This window comes from Aptenodytes patagonicus, chromosome 1, assembly GCF_965638725.1.
Source record: "Aptenodytes patagonicus chromosome 1, bAptPat1.pri.cur, whole genome shotgun sequence".
Taxonomy (NCBI): domain Eukaryota; kingdom Metazoa; phylum Chordata; class Aves; order Sphenisciformes; family Spheniscidae; genus Aptenodytes; species Aptenodytes patagonicus.
Window position 1 is genome coordinate 223,092,118 of NC_134949.1, and position 26,988 is coordinate 223,119,105.

Genomic DNA, 26,988 nt, shown 5'->3' on the forward strand with positions numbered 1-26,988 from the left:
GGAAAAGGATGAGGATCTGCTCCATGGCTGCTCTGCAGTCACACAAGCAATAACTAGGGCTGCACTGGTCAATGGTCTAAAATGCTTGCCCACCTCCTACACCTCAGAGTAAATCTGCTCCTTTACAAAGAGATCTCACAGCGAAAGGACTTTGAGTCAAGTTCATCAAGTTATATCAGTTTTCATGTAAATCTGGTCTACAGTTTCCAGTGTATTGTCTTCATTACCAGGCGGATTTACTGTAAAAGGATGTTTCTCACATTTATTAGCTTATATTTTAACTAAAAAATTTCTACTTAACCTAAGAGAGGGAACAAGAGGCTGTGCATAGAATGTGCAAAGTGGCTCTGCAGCCAAGCTGACTGGGACAAATTTGTGGACCTCTTTCATTAGTTGTGAAGGTCATATCCCATTGACTTCTGTGGCACTGCACCAACATAATTTAAAGCACAATTTGTTCCAGTAAAGTTGGACTTGATCTCCTGTTGTAGTTGTCCTGGCTTTTAAACCATTTAGTAGCGTGAAGTGAGTGTAAAAGTTTTGCTGGGGTGATTGATTGTCATTTAAGATTCTTTATGCATTTACTTTCTGGTTCATAAATGACTATTCAAGGAAGGCAACAGAGGAAAGGCTCTTTAATTTCATTCATTTGATCATCGCTTGATTCCATGCCATGTTAATTTCCAAAGGAATGTTCTCACATTCTACACGTCTTAAAATATTTAACTCAAAAACATTTTCCTCATTTTACAATTTGAAAGGTATTTGAATCGACATCTTGGATATTAATTAGGTTTAGCTCAAAAATTAGTTTTCACATATAAGACAAGAACCTTCATGTGGAATACAGGAGCAACATGGCTTTTCATAGGTTTGGCCCAGTTTATCTAATTTTAGATAACTATATCTGAACTAATCTCCCATGGTTTGGTCTACAATAAGTGGGAGGAGAGTTCTTTAACTCACAGAAGGCCAGTTTATGCTGATGGGATGAATTCATCTAATAAGAAGGGCAGTTTGGTGCTCTGGACTCCTGTCTCCCAGGGCATATCTCTGCCCCATGGCCCTTTACTGTGGAACTGTAGGAATGCCAGCACCTTGTATACTTATATTCAAATGCCATTTGGATTTCCTAACATTAATTGAAAAGGTAATTAATAGATTTTTTATGATACACTAATTCATCCGAATTGTCTTTGCTAGTCACTGCTGAAGAACTATAAGACTTTGAAGCACACTAAATAGCCTAAAAAAATCTAGTAACGGTGAGTTCAAAACACTTTGTTGATATCCAGTGCCAGAAAAGCAGTGCTGCCTGTTGTATTCAGATACAGACAGTTTGGATTCTTCTAGCTGAACAAGTACCATGTGGTTCTCCCCCCTTGTTTAAGAGGTAGACCAGCTCCTTTTTTTTGTTGTCGTTGCTACATTAACCTCCAGGAGGCTTTGTTTTGTCGCTGGCCTATTCCCCAGATGACTGTTTTCAAGTGGAAGGGGAGGTAAATCTGACAAGAAAGCAACAATTCATAGAGAAAATGACAGCTGTAATGAAGTGCCGCAGTGGTGGAAAGGTTTCCCCGGCAGAAATGTACAGCCCAGCTCACCCGCTAGAGGTTCTTTGACTTCAATGTGTCTCTTCCAGACTTGACTTTGGCCCAATGCATTTTCTTAAGCGTAAGGCCAGTTTGCTATTTTAGAGCTCTCACTCACTGGTAAAGTTGACCCAAATCTTAACAATTGTTACACGACTCGTATCATAATAACTTATTACCCAAGTGCTGTTGTGTGAATGTGCTGCCTGAAGAATTGTATTGTGTATGGCAAGAGGCAGTGACCTTCGAATAAAAACCACGCGTGTGAATTGCTTGTTTGCATGAGCTGATCTTGTGGCAAATTTACAGAGAAATGAGAAGAGCACCTCCTTAACAAGGACCAAGGACTTAAAAAACCTTGCCTTTCCCTGTCAGGCCATTCATTCTAAGGAAAGAAGTAGCGGGCTATAATTCTTTCATGAAGCCAAGTAACAACCTTTTAATAAGCATCATTAAGTCTTTAGATTGAAATAAGAGGCTATCTACCCTTTTATCCCATATTATATCGCCCAAATTCCTCTTTGCCATCCTCACTGTGGTTAGATGAAAGCCCCCTGTTTTCATATTGATCACTAAAAGCACTTTCCCCTTGTACCAGTTCACTGCATCACTTCTAAATGCAGTTCATCTGATCTCTCTTACTTTGGCTGCTGCTCATTTAGGGCTACAAAAACTATAGTTTCAGGCAGGTCTTGGAACCAAATGATCATGTTTCTTACCTCATTCCAGGGGATAACATTAGGATCTTTGTTTAGGTGAGATTCAGAGTAAAAATAAAGCTCACTTTGCTTTCCCATGCATGCCCACACACGTGCACACCCATATATATACACCCCTCTTTCTCCACAAGGGTTATTTGAAGCCAGAACAGTAGACATCTGTGTGTGTTTGTGCCTATTTCTTTTCAGTAACACACTTTCCAAATGCTAGATGCTGGGGAAGTGTAACTGCGCTGAAATGTTACCCTAGGTACAAACTAAGCTCTTCAGAGCTGTGGTTTGAGTGGTTCTCAGAGTTATTCTTTTTCACTGGCAAAGAGAAAGTTGTTCTTTGACAAGGAAATTAAGTGATACAGGCAATAGTTATTGGTTTAGGGGTTATCAAGAATTATTTGTAAACAGGTCTTAGCTTGAGTTGCACTGTTTCCCTACAGTCACTTGCATGTGGCCATAGCTCTTATTTCCACTTGCAGTTTTTGTGTACATGAAATTTTACCAGTGTGAGACTCAATGGAGCGCTTCCACGTCTGTTTTCCCTTCTTTTTTATTCCTGTCAGACCAGCACAAAAAAATCCATATTCTAGCTTGAAGGAAAACCATCCACAATGATAAAAACCAATCTGACAGGCCAGATAGATTGGAAACTCAGACCAACCTTTTAGGTGACTGTTCCTGGACTAAAATAAAGTGACAAGCATAGACCCACACAGCAGGCTGGATTTTATGAACATACATCAGCAGGCTATCTGCTGTGTTCAAAGCAGTCTGCAAGCTGCAAACAAAAAAAAAACCCATGTACAGAAAAATTGTTTTTTAAATAATTCAACTTTTCCATAGTCCAATTCTTAGCCGTCTTAGGCAGTGCATGTCCCCGTCTTGTTTATATTAATGTTCCCCACTTTAATGTTCCCCACTTTAATGTTCCCCAGCTTCATTTTACGACAACAGAGGCAGCACTTTCTCTCCTGTGTTCCTTGTGGGCAAGCGAATTTCTGTATGTGTCTGATACCTTGGATTAGGTTGTCAGTAAATGAGAACATTAACTCCTGGCCAGGCTTCACCCTCCCTTCTCTTCCCACAAGATTTAATTGATCGGTTTCATCACACGCAGCTTAACCTTATGCAAGAACATGAAATGGCATATGGTTTCCATCCCAGAAAGATAATTGTCCCCCAGGCGATTTCAGTCAAATGGGAAGAAAAAAAATATAGTGGGGTTGTTTTTGGAAGGGACAAAAAAGGAAGAAGGAGGGGAATGATTTCACCTCCGGTAGCTTTTTGAACTTTGAGCCCTAAAATCTCAGGTTTGATGAATGCACTCAATCCACTCATTACGGGAAAGCTGAAGCAGGTCTCGGGCTCTCCTGATCATGAAATCGATGCCCTAGGGCACCGGTGTGCACAATGCTTCCTACACCAGCAAGCCCAGTCACTTACTCAGCAAAGAGCTCTCTTGTTCTTTGCTGGCCTGATCACAGAAGCACAGTCTCCCTCAAACTATGCTTGCGTTTAGAGAGATAATATTGTCCCTGGCTTCCCTTGCCTCCTCTAGGGAGACTAACTCCACAGTACTCCTTTGGACCTTCAGTATAAATTGTTTTACTTGGGCTTCTCTTCCCCATTTGCAAGTTATAAGCTAGTTTTTATGTTTGTTCCCTCTACTTTATGCTTTTCTTTCTGTGACATTGCGTCTGTGCTGTACTGGCTGATGTATGATAGGAGAAGAGCTGTTACATTTGTACATCAAATCCTATATCCGTAGTCTGCCCTACACAGTCAAAATATATTTGCAGGCTTTACATCTGATAAAGGTCATCTTCTGAAATGCAGAGGTGCAGAAGAATCTTGCTGGGTCTGAAGACAGATTAGCTGCAGTGATCTTTGCTGCAGTTCATTTCTTTTGTAGAAGGAGGAGGCTCAACGTATTCTGGACGGGTTCACCATTGCTTAACAAGAACTGTGAATCATGTCAACATGTTGCAGTTGCAGCATGGGAAATTTTGAGCAGGAGCGGGGGCAGGTGCTGGAAAAGTTCACAGGGAAGAGGATTTAAGAATATAAATGAACAGTGTGGCACAAAGACCTGTATCCTTCCTCCTCTGTCTTCCACCAACTTGAAGAAGGAAAGATGCAGAAAACAACGTTTTTCTTTAACAAGTTCAGATGGGAGACAGAACTCCAAGTATGTCCCTTGCCTACTAGAGGTAAGATGACATGACATATGAAGCTGTCAAACAGGGAGCGGGACTGATCCAGATCTGACAAGTCTAACATACTGAGCTCAACAATCTTGACTCCCTCCTCCCCAACCCTTCAGCAAGGGTTACATCTCAAGTGTTTATGCAACACTGAACCATAAACAGCCGCATCTCGCCTATAAAATGTTCCCTGGCACCAAATGCAGTGGGGTGGCAGATGCTGTGGTCCTGGGGACCCATGCTCAGAGAAGACTTGCTGGGTAGCACGTCTCCTCCTCTTTGACTACCACTTCATTTGACGTTGTGCATTCTCACTGCTCCCCCTTGTTCTCACAGGCTGTCCTGCTTTGAGTCCTGGAAGGGACAATGCTGGAGAGGTCTGTCCTCTTGCTATCAAAAAGTCACAGAGCCAAGGTTGGAGATGCTGTCGTACACCAGGCGGTTGCCCTTAGATCTCTTCGTAAGAGCATCCCACACTCATTTGCTGGATTTACTTCTGGCTTGGAGACTAAGCCCTTTTGAGTCAGTGAATCCTGGCAAACGTTTCAAGCACCTGCCTTGCTTCTGGCTGAATGCTGAGCAGTGCTACGGTTGGGCTGTTGCGCAGCATCTTTCAGGCTCTGAAATCCTGGATCTGTTGAGACAGTTCTCCTGCAGCTCCATGGGATGCTCCTTTTGTCACCAACCATCTGCCAGTTCCTTTGGCTGTGCAGGTATAAAGCATGTGTGCCAGCCTGACATAGTGTCAGCACTGAAAATTCCCCAGTAGTGTGTGTTGTGTGCAAACAAAATGCTTCATTCCAAGTGTGGAGGAAATTTTCTAACATTCTGAGAAAAAAGTCCCGCAAGCACCCTGGGGAGAGAGAAAAAAACAGTAATTCTCTTTTTTGCCAATATCGAAAGATCAGGTGACAAAGGGAGGGGAAAAATGTTATTTATGATAGGATCAACACAAAGTTAGTCAACAAGCTATATGGAGGGGGGGTGATAACATCAAAATCTATGTGTATCAAGTGCAGCCGTGGTAGCAACACATGACCAGCAGGCAGAAATTGTGTGCCAGTGCAAAACTTCATTGGCATTGGCAAAATGGACCTGACCCAACTGCTCTTTTCAGAGTCCCAGGAAATATTACAGTAGTACTTTTGAGCTCTTCCTCCAATGAAATAGGTCACAACCATTTATTGCTAACTGAAGGAAAAGTAGGTGAAAGCCACTCTTGAAAGAAACAATTCGTTTCCACTACTTGCAATGCGTGGTCGATACTCTAGTAAAATTATCAATGTTTTACTTTCCCCATCCTGATGCAGAGCTAATGGATTACATCACTGCATCTGGACTAACCAAGGAGACAAAGATGACACACAAAACCCATTACTCCAGTGTGCCTGGAATAATACATGATGTTTCCATAGCAGCTGTGCCCAATAGGGTCAGGTAGTTCCCATTTTACAGACAACTTTACTTAATTGCAGGGAACTCTGCAGATAAAATGCTAAGTAATGGCCACTGGTTCCTTTTTCTCATGCTCAGGTGGTGAGTACGCAAGAAAATTGGCATGAAAGTTTCTCAATATGAGGTTTCTCTTGCCATGGTGAGGCAGCTGGCAAAAGTGGCCAATTATGAGTATATTTGGCTTTTGTGTGAGTACATGGAAGAGCCAGGGACAGACACCTGGGAATCCACTTGTGTGGCTTCATCTTATGGACTCAGAACCACAGAATATCACAGAGGCTGGAAGGGACCTTGGAGATCATCTAGTCCAACCCACTCTGCTCAAAGCAGGGTCAGCTACAACAGCTCAGGGTTGTGTCCAGTCAGGTTTTGAGTACCGCCAAGGATGGAGACTCCACAGCCTCTCTCGGCAGCCTGTTCCAATGTTCAACCACCCTCCCCCGGTCCAGGAGCTTTACAGGACTCAAATGTTTTCATTTCTCTGCTGTTGATTCCCTGATACAGAAGTTGCATATGTGTAGAATAATAACCTTGATTCAGTAGACCAAAAAGTTCTCTTTACAAGGCTTGGCAACCTGTTAGTGCCTTAATGAGTGAAGTATCCATAAATAATTGAGCTTTCTCAGCTGAAGCAGGGTGACCCTTGGCCTCAGTATTATTCATCTTATTTAATAAAGGATGTTCTGGTGGTACATTCAGGATCAAGAAGAGTTTTGTTAATGCTGGAGGACGGTACCGATATCGTAGCCAATTAATGTGCCTGTTCCTACTAATGATAAATGGGTCTGTTGTCAGTTCATCTGGCATTGCACCTCCAGCCTTACATAATCGTTTGTGGATATACCCAAGGGTTTTGATAGCTATCATTTCAGCTTTTACAGGTCATCAGAATTCTTCAAGAAAGATAGATTTGGTAAATAGTAGTCTGCAGTAGAAAACTGGAGGTGAAAAAACAAAAGTATTCAGGTGATGGTAAGCTCTGTAAAAATGGGGCAGAACCTGACTGAGGAAGAATCTTTTTGGTTCTATTTCAACCAAAGTTCAGAGAGAGGACAAAAGGGAAATGCATCTAAGGTGGATCCAGGCTGGTTTAGCCTTCATGGGTTAATAGCTCGTTTGAAACTGACGTTTTCAGTGGTTCTGAAATTGCAGGAAGTGGTCTGAGGCCGAGAGGGAATAATGACTCAAGGAGACATAATTTCTAGGGAGGGACTGAGGTCCTGCAGTTCTGCTTTGGAGGAAACACAAACCACAGAATGAAATTCCCCGCAGTTTCAAGGTTAGCAGAGAAGCTGGTGGCTGGAGGAGAGAAATCTGAGGAGGGAAACAGAAGATATGAAACAATCTCTGTGTGTCTGTGTGCGTGCAATGTTGTGCCACATAGCCAACGCCTTTTGTCCATTACCAGGAATCTGAGCTGAAAACTCCTTTTGCAAGGTCCTTGCAAGATGCATAACAGCTCTCCTATTCAGGGTAGTTCATGTTAAATAAAAAGTTCATGTTAACTCAACATGGAAACGTTGGGATCTGGGCTTTGAATTGTTTCAATGGTTACCGTCCTCATTTAGATAACGGACAGGCAGAAGGGAGGTAGGGAGAGGCTCTGCTCATCTTGACATTCTACCAGATGAGAAGACAGTGATGGCCATGTCCAGCTTGCACCACTCTCGTTGCTACTTCTGATGGTTTTCTATCAATACACTCACGTCTGAGAATTATGGACCAGCTGTTCACAAAGACCAAAGCACACCATTACAAATCAATCCCACCAAATCATCAGAGGCACAAAAGTTAGCTCTAGCCTAAATTTAATCAGCAAATCTCCCTGGAGTCAGTGGAGAGAGGCACATCTGGAGGGCAATTCAGAGCAGGAATCTGACTGCAAGGGCAGCATTAACCTTTATCACTCTTCTCCCTTTGCCAAGAGTCAACGGGATCAATGCGTAGCTGAGCGGAGAAGACTTTTACTGGCTAAGGAGCAGTCCCAGTATCAATAAAGCTACCACAGTGTGCTCTCTGTATCACAGAACTGCCATATGTCTCCACTTATGGGGATTGGGCATGGAGGCTGTGGAGGGAATTGCTTTCCTGGGCAGGTTAATGTAACAAAAAGGGAGCAGCTCTGCAGCCGTTAATCTCCCTAAAGCCCATAGTCTCAGCCCTCCTATGCTTTACTCTGTGCTATGCTTCATTATGGAGTCTTTAAACACCTAAGCTAAAGAAAGTAATTTAAAAAGAAAACACAACTTTGGCTCCTTATAGTCAGATTTTTGGAGAAGAAGTAAAGCTCCTCTTGGGTAAAACTTAGTAGATTTTTGTAATTTTGTTTATATAGTATTACAAATTCCAAGAGCTACGGATTAGACACCCAAAATTAATACCCAACTCTAGAATATTTATTAACTCAAGATAAATTAAGTTATTTAGAATTGTGAGTTTTAAACATTACAACATTTTTGTTCTTTTTATTTTTCTTCCAAATATGGAACTCCTACTTCCAATTTAGTAACAAGATCTGACAGTTCTGCTCTTATTTTTTATAATAATCTTACTCACTCACAGTACTCCAGGAGCTACAGCTTCAAGAAGAAAACATAAATGAATGCTTGGTGTATATAAAAACACTTTCATTTAATACCTTAGGTTTTTGGGACTTTTTTGTTTTATTTTTTTTTTTTTTTTATCATCAAGAGGCATCCAATACCAATTTTCTTTATTTTAATTATGTCTGGAATATACTGCTCATTGTAAACAAAACACATAGTGATTTAACATGCAGATTTTAGCTCAGGGATTTGAAACAGCCCAGTGGGTTAAGACACATACTCTATATTTCCATTCATTTACTCATAGAATTTTGTCAGGACTCGCCAGATGCCTTTGAATAATCTCAACTTTTCTTTGCACTGTGATTTTTCTTTTCCTTATTGAATTAATATTATAAATACATTAATGGAGCTGTTGGTGGAGAGAAAATGTACTGTTTCAGTTCTTTCGCTGCTGTAAATCAGCATAGTGCCATTTACATCAGCGAAGCTACTATTTACCCCAGCTGAACATCTCTTCCTTCAGTTCTAATATTAACTCAGTTAAAAATAGGAGATTTATATTTAAACCTCTGCTTCCTGAAGTAACAGTGGGTGGGCCAACTTGTAACATGATCAACATTCACATTATCTCTACTGGAATTCATTTATGTCAGCTCCTAACAATCAAAACACAATGGCTTTTTGGAATTGCCATTGCTTTAATTTTTACAAAAAAAGCAAGAATTTTAATTAAAAAAAAAAAAAAAGTGAGCCCTGATACAGTGTGAATGCATGTGCCTAAGCAGCATGCGACATGAAAGTGTTGGCATCCTGGTATGCAACCCACTCCTGAAGCAGTAGTTGTGGAAAGGGGTGGTGTGCTGGCGTTATATATGGGGAGTAGCAATAGTGAGGTGAGGGGATCTCAGAATCCTGTTGTCAATGCATAGCTCGTGATTTAGCGCACAATTTAGTTTTATAATACACTTAGAGACCTTTGAGAGGCCCAGAGCCGTTTGAGATGCCCAAACTTATTTAAGAGACTGGCAGAGAAGCTGCAGGATCTGCAGGAAACCCATGTCTTTCTGGATGGCAGCTGAAGGACAATCGGAATAACTAGGGCATCTCTAGTGGCACTGGACAGTTTTGTGCGGACAGCTGAGCTAGGCTGTGTCTTACATCTGCAGTCACCATTTTTCAAGGTATTTTTTGATAACACCGAGGGGCATGCTAATTGTGACCTATCAGAAGCTGTTGGCCTTTAGCAAGATCATATACTGGCTCATTTTCACTGCTGTGCCACATATTACGCCTGTGAGTGTTGTCACTAAACTGAGTGACATTACCAAATATGCCTCACAGTAAACTTACATATAGATTTAAGTGCCTACAAAATTGAGAGTTATGTTCAAGTCCCCATTATATATTGAGCTGCTAAAAAAATGGTCAGGACATTACCAAATTAAATTTAAAGTGTCTGAACAATACAGACCATGGGACTGAGACAGTCATTTTTTGATGTATGTTGAAGCAATCAGACTTATCCAGGTGTCAGATACAGGAGTCTCTCTCCTTTAATTTCTTAAAAAAGACCAATATAAGTCTGTGAAAACTACAATATTTTAGTGATATCTTAAAATAAGTAGACATGCTTTATTACCAGCATTAAGCATGAAATCTAGAAAGGAAGAAAAAAAATTGTTGTTAGAAGGTTTGTCCCATGAAAAACATATTATTCTTTCTCCAGATTTAAATATGTGTGCATACTAACTTAGGTCCAGTTTCATTCCACTTAGCTTGAAGCACCTCACATTTGGTCTCCTCATCCAGCCTTTGAGAGCACATCTAAACTGTGAAGCCACCCATGGATTTTGGCACGCCCTGTATGTCTTGGGTAGGAACGAGCCTGGAACGTGCCATAACTCTGTTCTGGTTGCCCAGGTTCCTCTGGAAATCAAAGCATGGGAAGGCAGCTTGGGCATGGCTGTCCTGTAGATATGAGGGTCGATATCCATTTCTCCGTATCAATACAGACATAAAGACAGATAACAGTTGCTGTCTGATGAGATGGTAGCCCGGGGAGAACATGCTTCTGATGCAGGTTACTTTAGTTAAGTGCTCACAGATAGGGGGAATCTGGGTCTTTGAACTTATGAAGGATCCTACATGGACAACCCTGACAGCTGCCATGCAAACAACATTTACAAATCCATGCCAGTCTTTTCTGACACCCAACACCTGGCTCCTTTTCTGTAGTGAGAATGGCTGGACCATTGCAGTGGCGCACTGATTTTTGTGGATGGTGAACACAAAAAGGGGATTGAGAAGAGGCCACCCGAGTTATTCTGACACATGACTTGAGTGCTTTCTATTCTTAGACAAATGAGGATCTGAAGTATGTAAGTACACTATCATTGTTTTTTAGATTTATTTATAAAAATAAGAGAAAGAAATAAAACTCTTAATCTATCATGGGTATGGGATTTACACATTTATCATTTTCTTTCAATGTGTGTTTATACTTAAGTGGAGTTGATAAATCAAGCTATTTCTTGTGATATTTTAAAGCATCATTATTTGTCTCTTGATTCCATCCTTTTTCTTTAAAGAAATGAAAAGAGCAAAACCCATGAAATTATATTTACGGTGTCATTTTAAATTTATTGCCTAATAAATAGTGATCACTTGGAAAATCCATTTTTTTCTGTATTGTTAACAAGAGATTTAACCAAAGTGATTGAATCAAGATGAGAAATGATCCCAGGTTCCTGAAGCTTGAATAAATGACATTGCCAATGTTAATGTGCTGTTCTGGAAGTTCATTTGATGTATAAGAAGTAATCTAAATATAATTTCATGGCAGCTCGTATACTACTTAGCATAATTTATTCTTGACTGCAGAGCTTCCGTTCTCTGTGTTTCACCAGGATTTCCAACTCACCAAATACCCACCAACACTTACCTTTTTACTCTTCCGCACTCCCTGTACAAGCAAAAATAACTTTTTTTTTTCCCAACAAATACAAACTGTATGTTGACTGCCAAATTGACCACTTTATCTTGACATCCACCAACACTTTTGTTGAATGAGCGTAACCACCGATTTTTACATTATCATGTGGATCTACTACTTCTGACTCATCTAATGATGCTGCATAAGATGCCTTTTGGAACTGCATTATCCCCCATAAAACATTATTTGTGTTTAACAAATAATAAATAGAACTTGTCAGCCACAGAATACTGTACCTCAGTTTTCCAAATGAGTGCACATCCCAAAATATTTAAAAAGGACAAAAGACAATCAATGGAAATTTGAAATTTTCTTGAAGTGCTACATATGTCAAGGCTTTAACTAGCCATAGATAAAGATTTAGAAACACAATTAAGTTTATTTCTACAACTTCAAATCAGAAACTCCATACTTCAAAGTACAGAAACAAATCAACAAGAGCTGTAATGGCGTGACTTGTAAGGACAAGGCTGAGTCCTCTGATATTTCTGGGTTTGAAATCCAGCACAGGAGAATGTCTTTTTTCAGATAGGGTTCAAAGTATAGCTTTATATTTCAAGGATGTGCTGATTCTCCTTTGGTTTTAAACAATAAGCATATGCTTGTATTCTTCCCTCCGTGCAGGGTATAATTATGTTCAGATTATAGTGTTTATATAGTAATGAGACTAGCCTGAATTCTTGCAGCTTTGGGCAAGTTCTTGAAAATACACGTTGTAACAGTGACATGCAGATTGTTCTTGATATGTCTTTATTAAAATAAATGTGTTTTAAGGAATGTTTAGATTTCTGACTATAGCTGACTGATTTGGTAGAGATTGGTATAGCAATAATGTCATTATATCAAGCCTCTTTTCTTTTTATTTTGGGGATTCCCAGAGATATTTCAATAAAAGAAACTATAGCCTAGGCATCTCGACTGTGTTAGAGGGAGAAAACAAGTTTTTTTCAGGACAAATGAAAAGTGTGGCGAGGCAATAGTGGAGCACTTGGATTTCCTTTCAGAAAAGAAAAGAAATGAAAAGCCTCTGAGTGGTAAAGTGGAGCAGTTGGACATTTTCTTAGACATGCAGATTTGCAAAGGACATTGATGACACCATGAAATATCTGCATATCTCCAGATAGGAGCTTTTGTATCATAATTTGTTCAGCAGCTATTAAAATATCTCATTCCTGGAAGAAAAAGCCCTCATAAGTATCAGGACTGTCTTAAAAAGAGGAACAGAAACTCAATTGCCACAAATTGTACTTTTTAAAAGACCTATCAACCTAACCTAGGCTTTTTGACAGCTATGGAAACAAGCCAAGATTATATTAAAAGTTGGTGTGGTTACCCCAACTGTGCTGGGGGTAACCATTCCCTGCCAGATCTATTGCGTATACCCTGCTGTGTGCATGGGTATTTGCGGATATGTCTATACAACATATCCAGTCGAGGAAAAAAAAATTATGGGAAGGTGTGCTAATATCTGGTTGTCCGTGGCTAAAACATACAGTGTTCATACATTGTCCTAGCAAATGAAAGTGAAGGACATAAATGAAGGGTTATTCCCATAGCGATTCAGTAGTTCAAAGACGTTAATCAGCACTACATATCTGCTGGAGAAGAGTGAATGGGGCATCCATTCGTCTTGGTTCCCCAGGGTTACTATCTGATAGTAAATCGTATCCACCTCGACCTGTATAGGGGAACCCTGACAACCGGGGGGAATTTGAGTTATCTGAACCATGCGTCTCCCCACGTCAGCAGGATGGGGATTTACATTGGACATAGGAATTGGTTTATAAACTTGCAGAAATGCACAAGAGTAATAAATGGATCTTCTCGGTACATCTGGCCAGTTTTGGGTTCCTGCAGAAACGTTGCCACATAAGGATCTCCTCTGAGGTACTCAGATATCAGTGTGATTAGCCTGGCAGACAGACCTCTGTATTGGGGAAGCAAGGTCAGTGCTCCTGGGACAATAGGAGACATAAAGGTTCGATAATAATATCTTATTATTCTATCAAATGATGTCTGCAGAACACTTTAAAGTCATTATGTGAAGGACAAAGGATGCTATATATAGAGAGGCATAAAGGCTGACATTTCCACAGTGCATTTAATTAACAGAATTCCACGCCACCCTGGCCTTTGGAAGAAAAATAATCTCTGGTTGCACACTGGGCACGTTGAGCTTCCATAATAAACACACAGGGAACCCCTGTAAGGCATCTGCTGAATCAAGGCTATTGTTTTGCTGGTGCCATGTCCTCACAGACCCCGAGGTTGAAAGACCTTCTATAAAAGTGAAATCTGTTTTGCTTACTACAAGTAGGGGGTTGATGGAGACAAGAAACAGCAGCAGTAATCGATCATTTTTATTAACGGTGCTTCTCAAGCTGTTGGAGCTCTTGACATAGCTGAATTTCAGTGAGGAAACAGAATATGTCTAGGCAGGAATATTTTCCCTGAGCCAATACAAGTGCTGTTCATGGGAAGTGTTGTGGTTCCTTTTGTTAAGGAGTGGTCAAATGAACACTAATTAGCACACTTTTTTACTGGTTCCTACTAAGAAATTGACATTTTCTGCTTCTGCTGGCAGTGCTTCAAGGTACCCAGGCTCCAAAATTAACCCACCACAAAATAAAGCCACTTACTGCTCCATATCAGGGTTCACCCCTATTGTTATGGAAAAGGGACAGAGGAGATGATCAGAAATGATCATCCGACCGTGCTCTTAGTTCACACATTGTATCCCACATGGTTTGTTCTCTCTATGATCACCTTTCAGTTTTGGATCCTACTCTGCAGCAGAAAATTAAGGGCGGTGGTGTGGCCTAGTGTGGAGGCCACAGGGCTGAGATACGGTAAAGTAATCTTACATCTACTCTGGATTTACAAGGGTTTGATAGATTATATCAGTCTATCTTGCCCATTTATACAATGAAATTAATAAGATTGAATGATATTTGTAAAAGACATTGAGATAAATAGAATAAAAATACCCCTTAGTAGTTGCATGTTTTTATTATCTTTTTTTTTGCTCCTTAATGATACACTCTTTCCAGAAAATGGGCCCAGGATGGGAATAGGCGATACACTCGGACCCTTGCAGCCTCCACTATATAAATTAATTTCCAGCACCCTGTCCTTTAGTTGAAAATATTAAAGTACACTACCTGTTTCATTAGACATGGATCATTTCTATAGTGCGTGGTTGGCACCGCTGCATGATAATTTATCAGAAGGATTTGGGAAAGGCATAGAATGCCACAAAGCGGGCAAATAAAGCTGATTCTGTTTTTAAAGGTGGGACAAGAAAAAACATATTTGCTGATGTGTGCAGTAATTCTTTTCCTCAGATTTACCTGTTGGGATAAAGACATTATGCGGAGTGAGACACAGAGCTCTCCTAGAAATGAAAAATATCTTTAGAAATTGAATATTTGTAATGGAATTAACAAGACTGCTACTGTGGTAGCTTCAGGTTTGAAGTCATTGCCAGTCTATGAGAGAATAAATTGTATAATAGGTGCAAAGTGGTTGAAAAATAAAAACTGCCAAACAAATTTTTTTGAACATTTTCCACATGAAGGTGATGAGATGTTTGAATAGGCTGTCCAGGGAAGTTGGGTAATCTCCATCCCTCATGACTTTCAAATAGTGGGACAAGTTTTTGAACCACCTAATACAACTGGACTTGCTTTTGAGATGGAGGTTTGACTACAGATCTTCAGAGGTCCTGGTCAAACCTGAATTATTTTGTGATTCTAGAAAAGGAGGCCATGAAAGAAGAAATTTCAAAGAAAAATCTGGAAAGCGCATCTTTGTCATTATCCAAAGGCATCTCTATAGCTACAGACGTCTTAGTGGGACAAGGAGTTTTTCTGTTTATCTGCTTCTCAGAGGGAAGGACAAGTCCACTTTCTCTGAGAGCTCTTGGAAACAGTGTGAGGAGAAGTCAGCTGAATTTGCTGACACCTACATTTACCTTCAGCTAAACGTTAGCTGAAATTTCCTTTCTCCATGTCATCACTTTTATAGTGGGGATTTAGCACTGCCTGTTCTGCACTAGATATCCCCAAGCAAAGAAGTGGTATGAGATTCCTGGCTGGAGGCTTTTCCATCCTTGTGAGTTCCCTTCATATGTAATGCCATTGCAGTTGCTATACATGAGCAGTAAAGTGAACTGTTATCAGCCACTTCAGACTATCCCTGCTAAGGAGGAGGTCAATCCTTCTGGGTCCTCGACTCAGGTTGCTCATAACAACATGACGGACACCATAGCCAAATCCAAACTGCCTGAGGGGTCAAGATATGGTCCAAGTGGCTTCTCCCATTCTTGAATTTTCCTACTCAAAGTGCACTGTGATTTGCTTCAACCCGATGCCAGACTGCCAGCCAACAGATAGGCCATACGGACAACACTGACACACTTATTGGGATTCTCCTACCATGCGCTCCCACCTTTCTCATCTCCACTACATCCCATTCCTTTACCCTTGCTTGCTTTTCCTACCTGTGACTTGAGTGGGGGAAGCAATTTTTTCTGCTTGTTTCCTTGTTTCTGTACTACAAGAAGGCAGGATGGCAGGTAGGAAATCAACAGTGTGTGTATCATGGCTGAGGTTTGAGAAGAAGGCTCCATAATATCCATTATCTCTATCCTATCCTCACAGGTAACTCCGCGTTGAGCCAGAATAGCAATTTCAGGCTCTTTAACCCTCACAACAGTAGGATTCCTATATTGTATTTTCTCCTCAGGTTTTACTGAAGTTGGATCTAGGTGGACAGACTGGTCTTCTCTTGGCCACTGCTCTGAAAACAATTGCACACTGTGTTGTCCTCTCTGTATCTGGATCTGTGCCATTTTTGGTGGCTCCAACTACTATGGCTGTGTGAGATGCTCCTTGAAAAGTTTTCTTCTGCCTCTCCAAATCCATGCCTGCTGCATGAGTCCCAGGTCACCATATTTTAGTAAAACATCCACAAACTTGGGTTGAAGGGTGTTTGTAGCAAAGAATTCTCCGAGCCACAATCTCCTGCTGTGTCAACTTCCATTGTACTTTGGTGGCCTTCAGCTGACAGGAGTGATTTGAAGTTTCATGCCATTAGAAATAGTTAAGGAAGTTTCCACAGTGAGAAGGCTCACTGTGGAGCTTGTAAAATAGATCTTTTAAGCAGTTTTCTGAGCACTGTTTTCCCCCACCTGTGTGGCCTAGATAGCACAGTCCTCAGTGTATCAGCAGATAAAGCAATTACGCATTTTAAGCTGGTCCTTAAAAACGCACCCAGCCCTGTACAAATACCTTTACTCTTTGCATATAATAAGGATGCAAGACCTTTCCACCTGCCTCTTATCTTCCTATTGCAGATAGGGCAAGAGGGAGAGAGGCCTCCTGCCACGAGAAGGTGAACTCTGAGTATGGTACGTGATCTGCAGGACAGAAACAGTTAATTCCTCTGAATGCATTCTTTTCAACAGAGATGGCTTTTGAAAACAGAATTTAATGAAATCCAGTGTCCTTTTCATAAAATATTTGAAGGAAATCTCGTTCGATAGCACTTTCCAATCAATCCTTTGTTATTGTTACCTTTTTTTCCCTTCCCCCCTCCCTTTTTTTTAATTGGCGTCTGTCTGAAAAGACAAACAAATCCCAAATCCTTAACTAGGATATTGTGGAACTGTTCTCTTCTAATCCTTGAATTTCTCTGCTGATAAAGATAAATAAATTGCAAAGTCTATATTAATAGGTGCAAGGGGCAAAAGCATGAGAAAAGCTTCAAAAAGCATATGCAAGCAAAATCCTTGAGTATATTGGGAAGATGCTTTTTGAAATCATATTTACCCTATTACTAATAAGTTGTCAAAATATATGCAAGATTCTGCAAACTCTAAAATCGTCAGACAATTAATTTGCCTTTTCTCTACAATAAGTCAAACTCAAAATAAGCAGATATTTAACCTTTGGACATTTGATGTTCCCTTTCTGTTAAATAGTTATGGTATTACTAGCAGTTTCCAAGGATTTAGTAGAAAAGTTTTAGTTATATTCTTATTACTTTTCAAAAATCAGGCTTAGAACATGTATAAAAGTCTGTAGCAATATTTCCTACCAACTTTGCCATTCATTTGAGTAGGGAAGTGATCGTGCCCCTGTACTCAGCCCTGGTGAGGCCGCACCTCAAATCCTGTGTTCAGTTTTGGGCCCCTCACTCCAAGAAGGACGTTGAGGTGCTGGAGCGTGTCCAGAGAAGGGCAACGAGGCTGGTGAGGGGTCTGGAGAACAAGTCTGATGAGGAGCGGCTGAGGGAACTGGGGTTGTTTAGCCTGGAGAAGAGGAGGCTGAGGGGAGACCTCATCGCTCTCTACAACTCCCTGAAAGGAGGTTGTAGCGAGGTGGGGGTCGGTCTCTTCTCCCAAGTAACAAGTGATAGGACGAGAGGAAATGGCCTCAAGTTGCGCCGGGGGAGGTTTAGATTGGATGTGAGGGAAAATGTCTTTACTGAAAGAGTGGTGAAACATTGGACCAGGCTGCCCAGGGAAGTGGTGGAGTCCCCATCCCTGGAGGTATTTAAAAGACGTGTAGATGAGGCGCTTAGGGACATGGTTTAGTGGGCATGGTGGTGTTGGGTTGACGGTTGGACTCGATGATCTTAGAGGTCTTTTCCAACCTCAATGATTCTATGATTCTATGATTCATTTCCATTTCACTGTATTGTGAAACACTAAGCTATTTTACATTTGCTGGTGTTCCTGTAAACAGCTGTACTGCCTTTATGGTTTAATTATCTGGGACTTCTTATACTTCATCATACTCAGTTAACCTCACATGACTACATACCCGGCTTTAGCTGCTATTTAAAACTATTGTTACACAACTTAAATAGGAGTTCATCAAGATTCAGCTTAAGTACATCAAGCAGGCTGTTGTAACAATAGGTGAAGGTATGCATATGTCCAAAGGATTGCTGAGCGTCTTCTCTAGCAGAATAATTGTAAATATTACAAGAAAATAATTTTCTTACTTGCCTGTGCCATGGTCTTTTATGATGGCGTTTTCTATCAATAGTCATGTGAGATAGAAGGATTCATTTTAAATTCAAACATTACAGCCTGCCAGATTAATAAACCGTATTTATGAAATAATAATAACAACTCCCTGAATGTGTTTTTTAACTCGGGAGATTGAACACCGATATTGAACAGGTGTCTTTCTTCAGGATCTGCGTAGTGATGTATGGCACGCTGTTTGCTGTGATATTGATGCACGGGGAGCCAGCCTGAAGGATGGGGTCAGCACACATAAAGCCTGCATGTTTCTACCGCAATGTAAAGTTGCATATCAGAGCATGGGCAGACATTTTGCTGGGAGGTTCTTAGCTTCTTAGATCCGTGTTTTCTCTTCTCCTTGTTCGTGAGTGTAGATGTGAATGAACATGAAGTCTTCAGAAGGTCTTTAAAAGGTCTTTGAAAGCACACGCAAATACAGACAAATGCACAAGAATCAAGAACACAGAAAAGCTTAAAAATTCATCAGGGTTAAGCAGGAGCAGGGGTGGATAACGAGGCATCATCAGTCTCTAGTTTGCTCAAGAGGGTCAAGAAGGTAGAAATTTCCATGGGAAAAAAGTCTGTCGAGTCAAAATTTGTGACAAAATATTTAAAAAAATATAAATTTGGTTTCAGAGTGAAAACTAGAACATTTTTTTTTTTCTAACAGACGCTCACATGTTCATCTTCTTGATACCAAGATGGAATTGAGACTAGTGTGTTCACGGTGACCCTAACAACTTCTACTGATTTTTAGACTTTGTTGTAAAATAAGTGGACTATTCCTTTGTGGTCTGAGAAGGAAAACTTCTAGGTGTGACCAAAGTTAGTGCATCTTGACCGAGGGCTTCTCTGCACTTCAAAGGTGTGGTGCTTTCATTATACCACTGTAGGTGAAGGTACGCATCCCTTCCTAGTGGGAATAATTGGCTACCAGCATAAATATGCTTTATGCCCCTGCTGCTGTTCTTTCCCTGCTGTAAGGGGAATAAGGTGCAGAGAGTTGTGACACTTTTAAATGGGTTTAAGTGAAAACTGGGTTCTGTATAAGTATAGCTATACAGGTAGCTAACTGCCCTCAAAATTGACTGAGGTATGTAGGTAAAGAAATGTGGTCTTGGATTTTAAAAGCCTGAAACAATGGTTCTGCGTGATGCAGGAAAGCAATGATGGGAATACACAGCCCTGTCATCTCACTAGGGAGCTTCAGCTCCACATCCATTTTATAATAATTTAAAACCACAGCTGTCTAATTGTTTTAGCAAAAAAAAAAAAAAAAAAAAGCTAGGTCTTTCAGGGTTCAGGATGAATATTTGGGCTGCAGTGGAAGACCACTGTCTCTGGAGGTCTCCTAGCAGAGCCCCTGACAGACTAAGATGCTTTTAGCAAGACAACATATCTTTCGTCATGGATATGCATATAGCCACGTGCCTTTTCTGCTGTTGTTAAGGAGAGCACTACATAAGTATGTCTAAAGGACAAAGTGGCCTTGGGATTTGATTGGTTGCAAACCATCACAAATCTGAATCTGAATTAGTATTTAATTGCATCAAACCACTGCCTGGCAAGGCCTATCAGCGGGTTTCTTTTTATTTCATCAAGCTTCATACGTTAGTACTGCTGACAGGCAGGGAACAAAGTGAAAGGCACCAGATCCCCAGCACTGCTGGCCACCAGAAAACGAAGAAGGGAGACCTGAGAGAGCTGAATTTATAAAACAGAAGACGAAAAAATACATTTGAGCAGGAGGAAGAGCACAGAAAAGAAGGGTAAGAGAGAAGGCAGTGAGGAAACAAAGGAGAAGGAAACAGCAAGGAGAGCAAGACCAGTGCTGAAATGAGGGAGATCGTAAGGAGACGGTAGGTACTGTGAGAGCCTGGTTGTGGGGGACAAAGGAAAAGAGCAGCTGAATTTCTTTCCACGTTCTGCAGCTGCTTTTTAATTAATAAATACATGGATTATACCAAAAAAAAGCAATGGAACACCTACTTTCACCTTCTGTGTAACAGGATCTTGTTGGTTAAACCTGTGTTAAGCCTGGCAGTTCACGTCATTGACCTTTTCTCCCAGCCACTGTCTAATCACCACTCTTTGGAGCCAACATCTTGCTCCTTTGGTTGTCCACAGCCGCCCTTCTAGGAAGGCGTGGAACCGGTACTGCAGAATTAGCGATAGAAAATGATCCATGAGGAAATATTATTAATGCTGTCGGAGAAGTGTTCAGGCTGACGGCTGACTTCCAGAGGCACACGCATGCAGCCTGGGCGCTCTTGGTTTCTATTAGTGCCTTGTCGTTATCAAGTGAGAGCAATTCTGTTGTCCTTCTCTAACTTTCTGTTTTACACGTGTACTAAAATGAGCAACAGGCCAGCACAAGAAGAGAATATCGACAAATCAGATGCTGCTCCATCACGGAGCAGAACTAAGCAGACTTTACTTGATCTCGTTACTCCAATCACACCTTCATTTTGCACTGACAAATCAATTCTTAAAGGTGAACTGGCCTTGACAATCATGAAAATCAGGGTGATTTGGATTGTTGTCTGACTTAAAGAGCTGTTTGATGGGACAGACTAAAATCCTGTAATTGAGCAACCTTGAATTCAAGATCTAAGTCTTAATTTCATAGATTGGTCTCATTTTTAATTTCAGTGGAAAAGCTTAGGTAAAATCAGATTTGTCCTAAAGGTTCAGTAGATCATCTATGAATATAATCTCATGTCAAGTCTGTCCAAGATTCCTTAAAAAGTTGTTTTACTTTAGTTTTTCCTTTGTTGTTACGAAATGCCTATCCTAGAACCTGATCATTAAAGAATTTCGAATTATTGCATTCACTTGGTTAGGCCACAAGGCCTGTCTCTGCAAGCGTGCTCCACTTCTCCTGCATCTGCAAAACCCTGGGTGACAAAACAAGCATCAAAAATTTTGCCGGATGGATTGCAGAGAAGGAATTTAGCTTTAAAAAGGCAAGTAAAATTAAACTTACAGCTCTGGAAAGAATGCCAATCTTTAGTATTAATAATAATTCCATTGGTTTTAATTAACTTATAATTACATAAGTTGATTTTTATTTATTGCTGTTAATTAACAAATATTTAATTGATTTAGCAATTCACTAATGTTCTTGATGACAAAATATTTAAAGAAGATGCCATGTAGAGAATGGCTTTAAGGGATTTCAAAGGGTTTTTTTCACATTGTAGTTACTGAATGCCAACCAGCACTTATGATCTACAAAAAACCCTTGTTTTTAGAGAACCTATGTCTTGAAAAATAAGTAAAGGTTAATTATCATATCTATCCCAACTATAGTAAGTCTTAAGCGATACATTAAATTAAAAAGCCTATATAAAAAACCCTACAACTCCAAGTGACCCAGACAATTAGATCAGCAACCTAATCTAACCGTTTCATAATTTCAAAGATTTTTGAGGTTGGAGAAACCATTAGCTCTTCCACCTTGACCTCCCATTTAGTGGGGGTGATGGAATTTCATTCATTCCCAGTTGGAGCCTAGCAACTTCTGTGCGGGACAAATCTTACCTTCCAGAGACACTGAGCACATTCAGAGATAGAGATCCCACCACGCCTACCGCAAGTGTGCTCAAGTGGTTAAGTGCATTCACTGTAAGTTTTTCTCTGGTGTGAATTTGTTTAGCTTTACCTTTCGATCCTTTGTTTGTGCCTTTCAATACTAAATAGAGCATGCTCCGGTGTTTGTCTCCTCCTCTTGGATTTATTTGTGCACCCGGATAAATTTTTCTCTTCACTGTCTTTCCCAGTGCTTTTACTTCTCTTTGCATTTCATTTACCTGGGATAAGGGAAGTTAATTGATCAATTCCTCTATTGATTTCAGACTGCTTCTCATTTTCTAGCACAACAATGTCTGGCAAATTCTGAGGACTCTATTTTTTTTAGCTTTTTTCTTTTTTCTAACATGGGAAAATCATTTCAGTTTCTCCCAGCACCGCTCTTTTCTTTGCTAACAGCTGCTATTTAATTTTGAACTCCTGGACAATATCTCTATAAAGTTAAAATGAGACCCTTCATCATGACACAGTCACAAACAAAAGCCTGTCATTTGAAAAAAATATATTTATGGGTCACCTGCCTTGCTCCTATAACTGCTGATAACAAGCAGATGGGAAGGAGCTTACTTTAGCCAACTTTTACCTTCAGCCCAAGTGTTTCCCATTATTATCTAGCTACTGATCCTATGTGAAAAGAATTCTATTCTGGTATTTCTGTGTTAGAACCACAAGAGCCATGATTTAATAGATGTGCTTATAGCACATTATACGTTACAGGCGTCTTTTCAAAGATTTCAAAGCCACATCTTGACAGTTTCATTTTTTTAAGAGATGCCTTTAATAACCGTTTCTTGCTGACTTAAGAAATGAGGGAGGAAAGTGTAACTTCAAAGTGTTGGCAAAATAATATGAATTATCCAAATGTACTTGTAAAGTTGTTTCCAGTTACAGTAGTAGTAACTCAAGACTGATAGCTGATTTCCCCTTTCCCAACTGTTTCCAATTTAAACCGGTATCTTTTGGAGTTGTTCCACACTACATTGCTATTCTAGAACAAACCAGTTCATTTGACTGTATTTTCTAAAAAAATTGGAAGCAAAACAGGAAACAATACAAAAAAAACACTAATTAGTATAGTAAGTAGGTATGATACTTCCAGTTCTTTTCGCTAAACACAAGTGGAATTAAAGAGATTTATCAAACTTTAAATCAGAACTTGAAAACCTATGTGTCTTTCAATACAGGGTTGAAACTCTACCACTAACTTTTATATATAAGCTATTATAGGCAGACATGATGCTTTTCCTTCCATGCAATATGGGAAAATAAGAGAAAGTAATAAAAGATTTTAATATTTAAATAGTTAATCATACATTATTAATAGCATTATAAGTGGCATTAATTAAGACCCTTACATACCTTTTCCCATCCTCTCTCCATGTCGCTGTCCAGACTAATCATGTAACATTACTATAGCATTGACCTTTGACCAGATGCGTAATTATTATTAATTATTATTCTTACTGCTGGCACTGGGCCCACTAAACTTTCCCCTTCAGCGCTGCTTTCAGAGTTGCAAAATTTTGAACTATTGCAGATCAACCTATGGACCCTTGTAGGCTTTTTCTTTTATTCCCTTTTTTCTCCCTTGGGTATTAAATTTTCCCCCCCTTGTACATTTTGCTGCTGTTGATCCGTCCTGCTTCTTGTCTTACAACAGCAAGGGTGGATTTATAACACTGGGAAGGAAAGATTTCTAGCGATGAGGACACTAAAGACCAGGCACAGATTATCTGCAGTGCTTGTGGAGTTTCCATCATTATGAGATCAAGTTAAACAAACATCTGTCAGGCATGACCTCCCTGTAGTTAAGCCTGCCTCGGGGCAAGAGGACGGACTAGATGACCTCTGGAGACCTTTTATGGCCCTAAGTTTCTCTGAGGGGAGTAAAGCAGGCTGGGCTCACTCCCATGCATGGTTACGACCTGGTCTGTCCCGTGCACGTGCTCACGTGCCTTGCGGTGCTGTAGAAGGCCGGGAGCATCCTGACCCTGCTCACAATACAGCACACATCTGACTGCTGCCCCTGGGTCCTGGAAGTATATTTGTCTTGACAAAAAGAGGAGCAAACAATGATTTTAAGTGATCTTCTGAGATCATTTTTCAACATGTTTACTTTTCCTCTTGGTCATCTGCAGTAGAATTTATAAAGAGAAATGGTTTGCTGGCATTCAAACTGGTAGGATACAAATAGAAACACACCAATCTCCTCACAGTGTTGTAAATACTCTGAAAGATGTGTTCCTTTTAATGGTGAAAGATGTGCATAATCCTATGCACAGAAGAGGACAATATGCTATAGCAAGGCCCATTTGTTAGTGCTTTTGGGCTAGCAAATATTTTGTGTATTCATAGAATCATAGAATAGTTTGGGTTGGAAGGGACCTCTAAAGCTCATCTAGTCCAACCCCCCTGCCGTGGGCAGGGACATCTTCAACTAGATCAGGTTGCTCAGAGCCCCGTCCAGCCTGACCTGGAATGTTTCCAGGGATGGGGCATCCACCACCTCTCTGGGCAACCTGGGCCAGTGGTTCACTACCCTCATTTGAAAAATTTCAAATTCAAACCAGTCCCCTTCCTTTCTCCAACAGCAACACCTGATCCTGTTGTGTGACATGAGAATTTGTGTGTTCCTCATCTTTACGCACCCTGTGAGAAGTCATAGCCCTGATAAGTAACGAAAATTAAATCTCCCCAGGTTCTCTATTGCAAGGTGACGTTTCCCTTATTCTCCCGTTTTGCTGCTTCTGTCCTCTGTCCCACAAGAAAGCTTAATGAAGACACCAAAGAAGAGGCAAAGCTCAGCTCCCCATCCTTGGGCTTTCACGACAGAGGCAGGTGTTGCATTATGCAGGGAGGAGCGAGTTCCTCAGTAATATTATCCTGGGAATTATCTTAGAGAGATTGACCTGTGAATAATAGCCAAGCCTCAGGGTTAGCCTAGCAGTAATTATCGGCTAGACATTTTCACTAGCCGTATCCTTTCAGGTCAAGAGGCAAACATGAGGACTCACATCCATGCTTCATGGCAAATTATCATTCAATTACAGCAACTTTTGAACCCCACCAAATGTAAATTGAATTGTTCTTTCTTTATGATACTTATTTGTATGAAAAATTCCAGGGAATTTAAAATGCAAGATACATAAGCAGTCCAGCAAGAACTATATACAGAGTCTGGGACTGTAATAAAATACTTTAGAAGTTTTCCTTCCAAGTAATATTAGAGGGATTTGCGGTTCACAAATATAGGCTGTGTCTTCATTGCAACTTGAGTTATTCAGTTAGCCGTTCTTCAGCAAGCCAATTCATGAGAAAGGAGTCGCCCCAGTACAAGCATCTTTTTGCACAGACAGGATATATTCGGAGCACAAGACAGTCATGTTGCAGCAACTCATGAGCTGTATTAGCTTGGCTCTATCCTAAGATGCACTCCTAGGCTGGGGTCCATCCCAGCTGGAAGGAGACAGTAGTAGTAGTTTCTTTCCATCAACATTAAAAGGAGTTGAGGGTGGCTAGCTCGTGTGAAGACATCCTCAACATCCAAAGTTTAATGAGAGATGAATCCTACCCTATCTATGGAGTAGTTCACAGTAAGTGTAAGTGTATATCCCTGGCCTGCCCTCAATTTTTGCCAAAACTTGCTAGGTTAAACCCTAATTGTGAGTCAGCTCTTGGAGTCAGAGCCCTGATGTGGTGGGGTACCATAGCTCAGTAAGCTGGAAATGCGTACACACAGCTCAGGGGAAAGGGGTTAGGTATTGGAGCAAGAACGAGAGCCTCATGGTAGCTCTTTTGCTGTGAGAAAAAACATTTTACCGTTACGATATGCAGGCAACAGAGAACTATGCCTGGCTGACTGCTTTTGGGTAATATAACTTTCTTTATTCCATCAAGGTAATCAGCATGAAAACATATTGAAATGAATCCTTAAAGGAACATAATCCACTTCAAATCATAACTTGCAGGTATCTTTCTTAATCTGACTTATCGCAGGAATGCCTTAGACCATGGAGAGGGAATTCATTTGAAAATGCACTTGACTTGTTGTTAGTTATTGATATTCTGTGTTTGATTTTGATTTTGCATGCGGCTTAGTCTGCATGGGGAAAAATCAATAAAATCTGTTTCAGTTTTGTTTATAGTCTGTTTCTCCCTCTGGCTGCCCAAATAGCGGTGGTTAGATTTCAGGGTCTATTCTGGGACATGAATGTCTAAAACCAGGAGGTTTTAATTTGATTTTTTTTTTTCAGCCTGGATTTTATAGACGTTTCGTTTTGAGATAGTATGAAAGATTTCTTAACGAAATGCAAGTTTTGTTTGGAAAAGATGATGACAAAGTCTACAGAAAAACAGCCTGGATTAGGTGCATCTGATCAAATGTAGATATTCACAGCTGAGACAATCACCACAGGTGGTTTTTTTAGTCAATGGAGAGAAACAAGCACATCCAGGGTGCAATCTTTTCATTTAAAAAGACACGCCTAAAATAAAACCACATAATATGTGCCCTAAAAATGTCTGCTTCACTCTGGGGATTAGAAAGGGAGCTGAGGGTGACAAGTTTGGATGGACACTGGAGATGACTAAAGTTATACGAGTTTCCTTCCTATCTGCATGGGATCTCTCTCTATCACTCATGCTGGCATTGCTCCACTGTGCAGGAAAGACACCGTTCCTTGGGTGAGAAATCAGGGCTGCAGATTAGTCTTCTAACTACTAGGCTACAAAGCAATGATCCCATTCTTTCAGGTAGCTTGGCTGCCTTGCATTCTTGCCTGCAAAGGTGAAAAACTTCAACAAGAAGGAAAAAGAGCATCCCCTTCTACAAAGCCTTTAAACGGGTTCTGAGATCA

The 26,988-nt window shown here is 40.5% G+C and overlaps 1 protein-coding gene across 7 annotated transcripts in view; it reads left to right on the forward strand.

Moving 5' to 3' along the window:
- Window positions 1–26,988, forward strand: part of TENM4 (teneurin transmembrane protein 4) — a 624,775-nt gene that overhangs the window by 83,148 nt on the left and 514,639 nt on the right. The window contains exon 2 of one of the 7 annotated variants that reach the window (XM_076328426.1): window positions 10,749–10,891. The exons of the other annotated variants lie outside the window; for them this stretch is intronic. The gene's annotated coding sequence lies outside the window, so the exon portion shown is untranslated. The remainder of the gene's footprint in view (window positions 1–10,748; window positions 10,892–26,988) is intronic. 7 annotated transcript variants of the gene reach the window in all.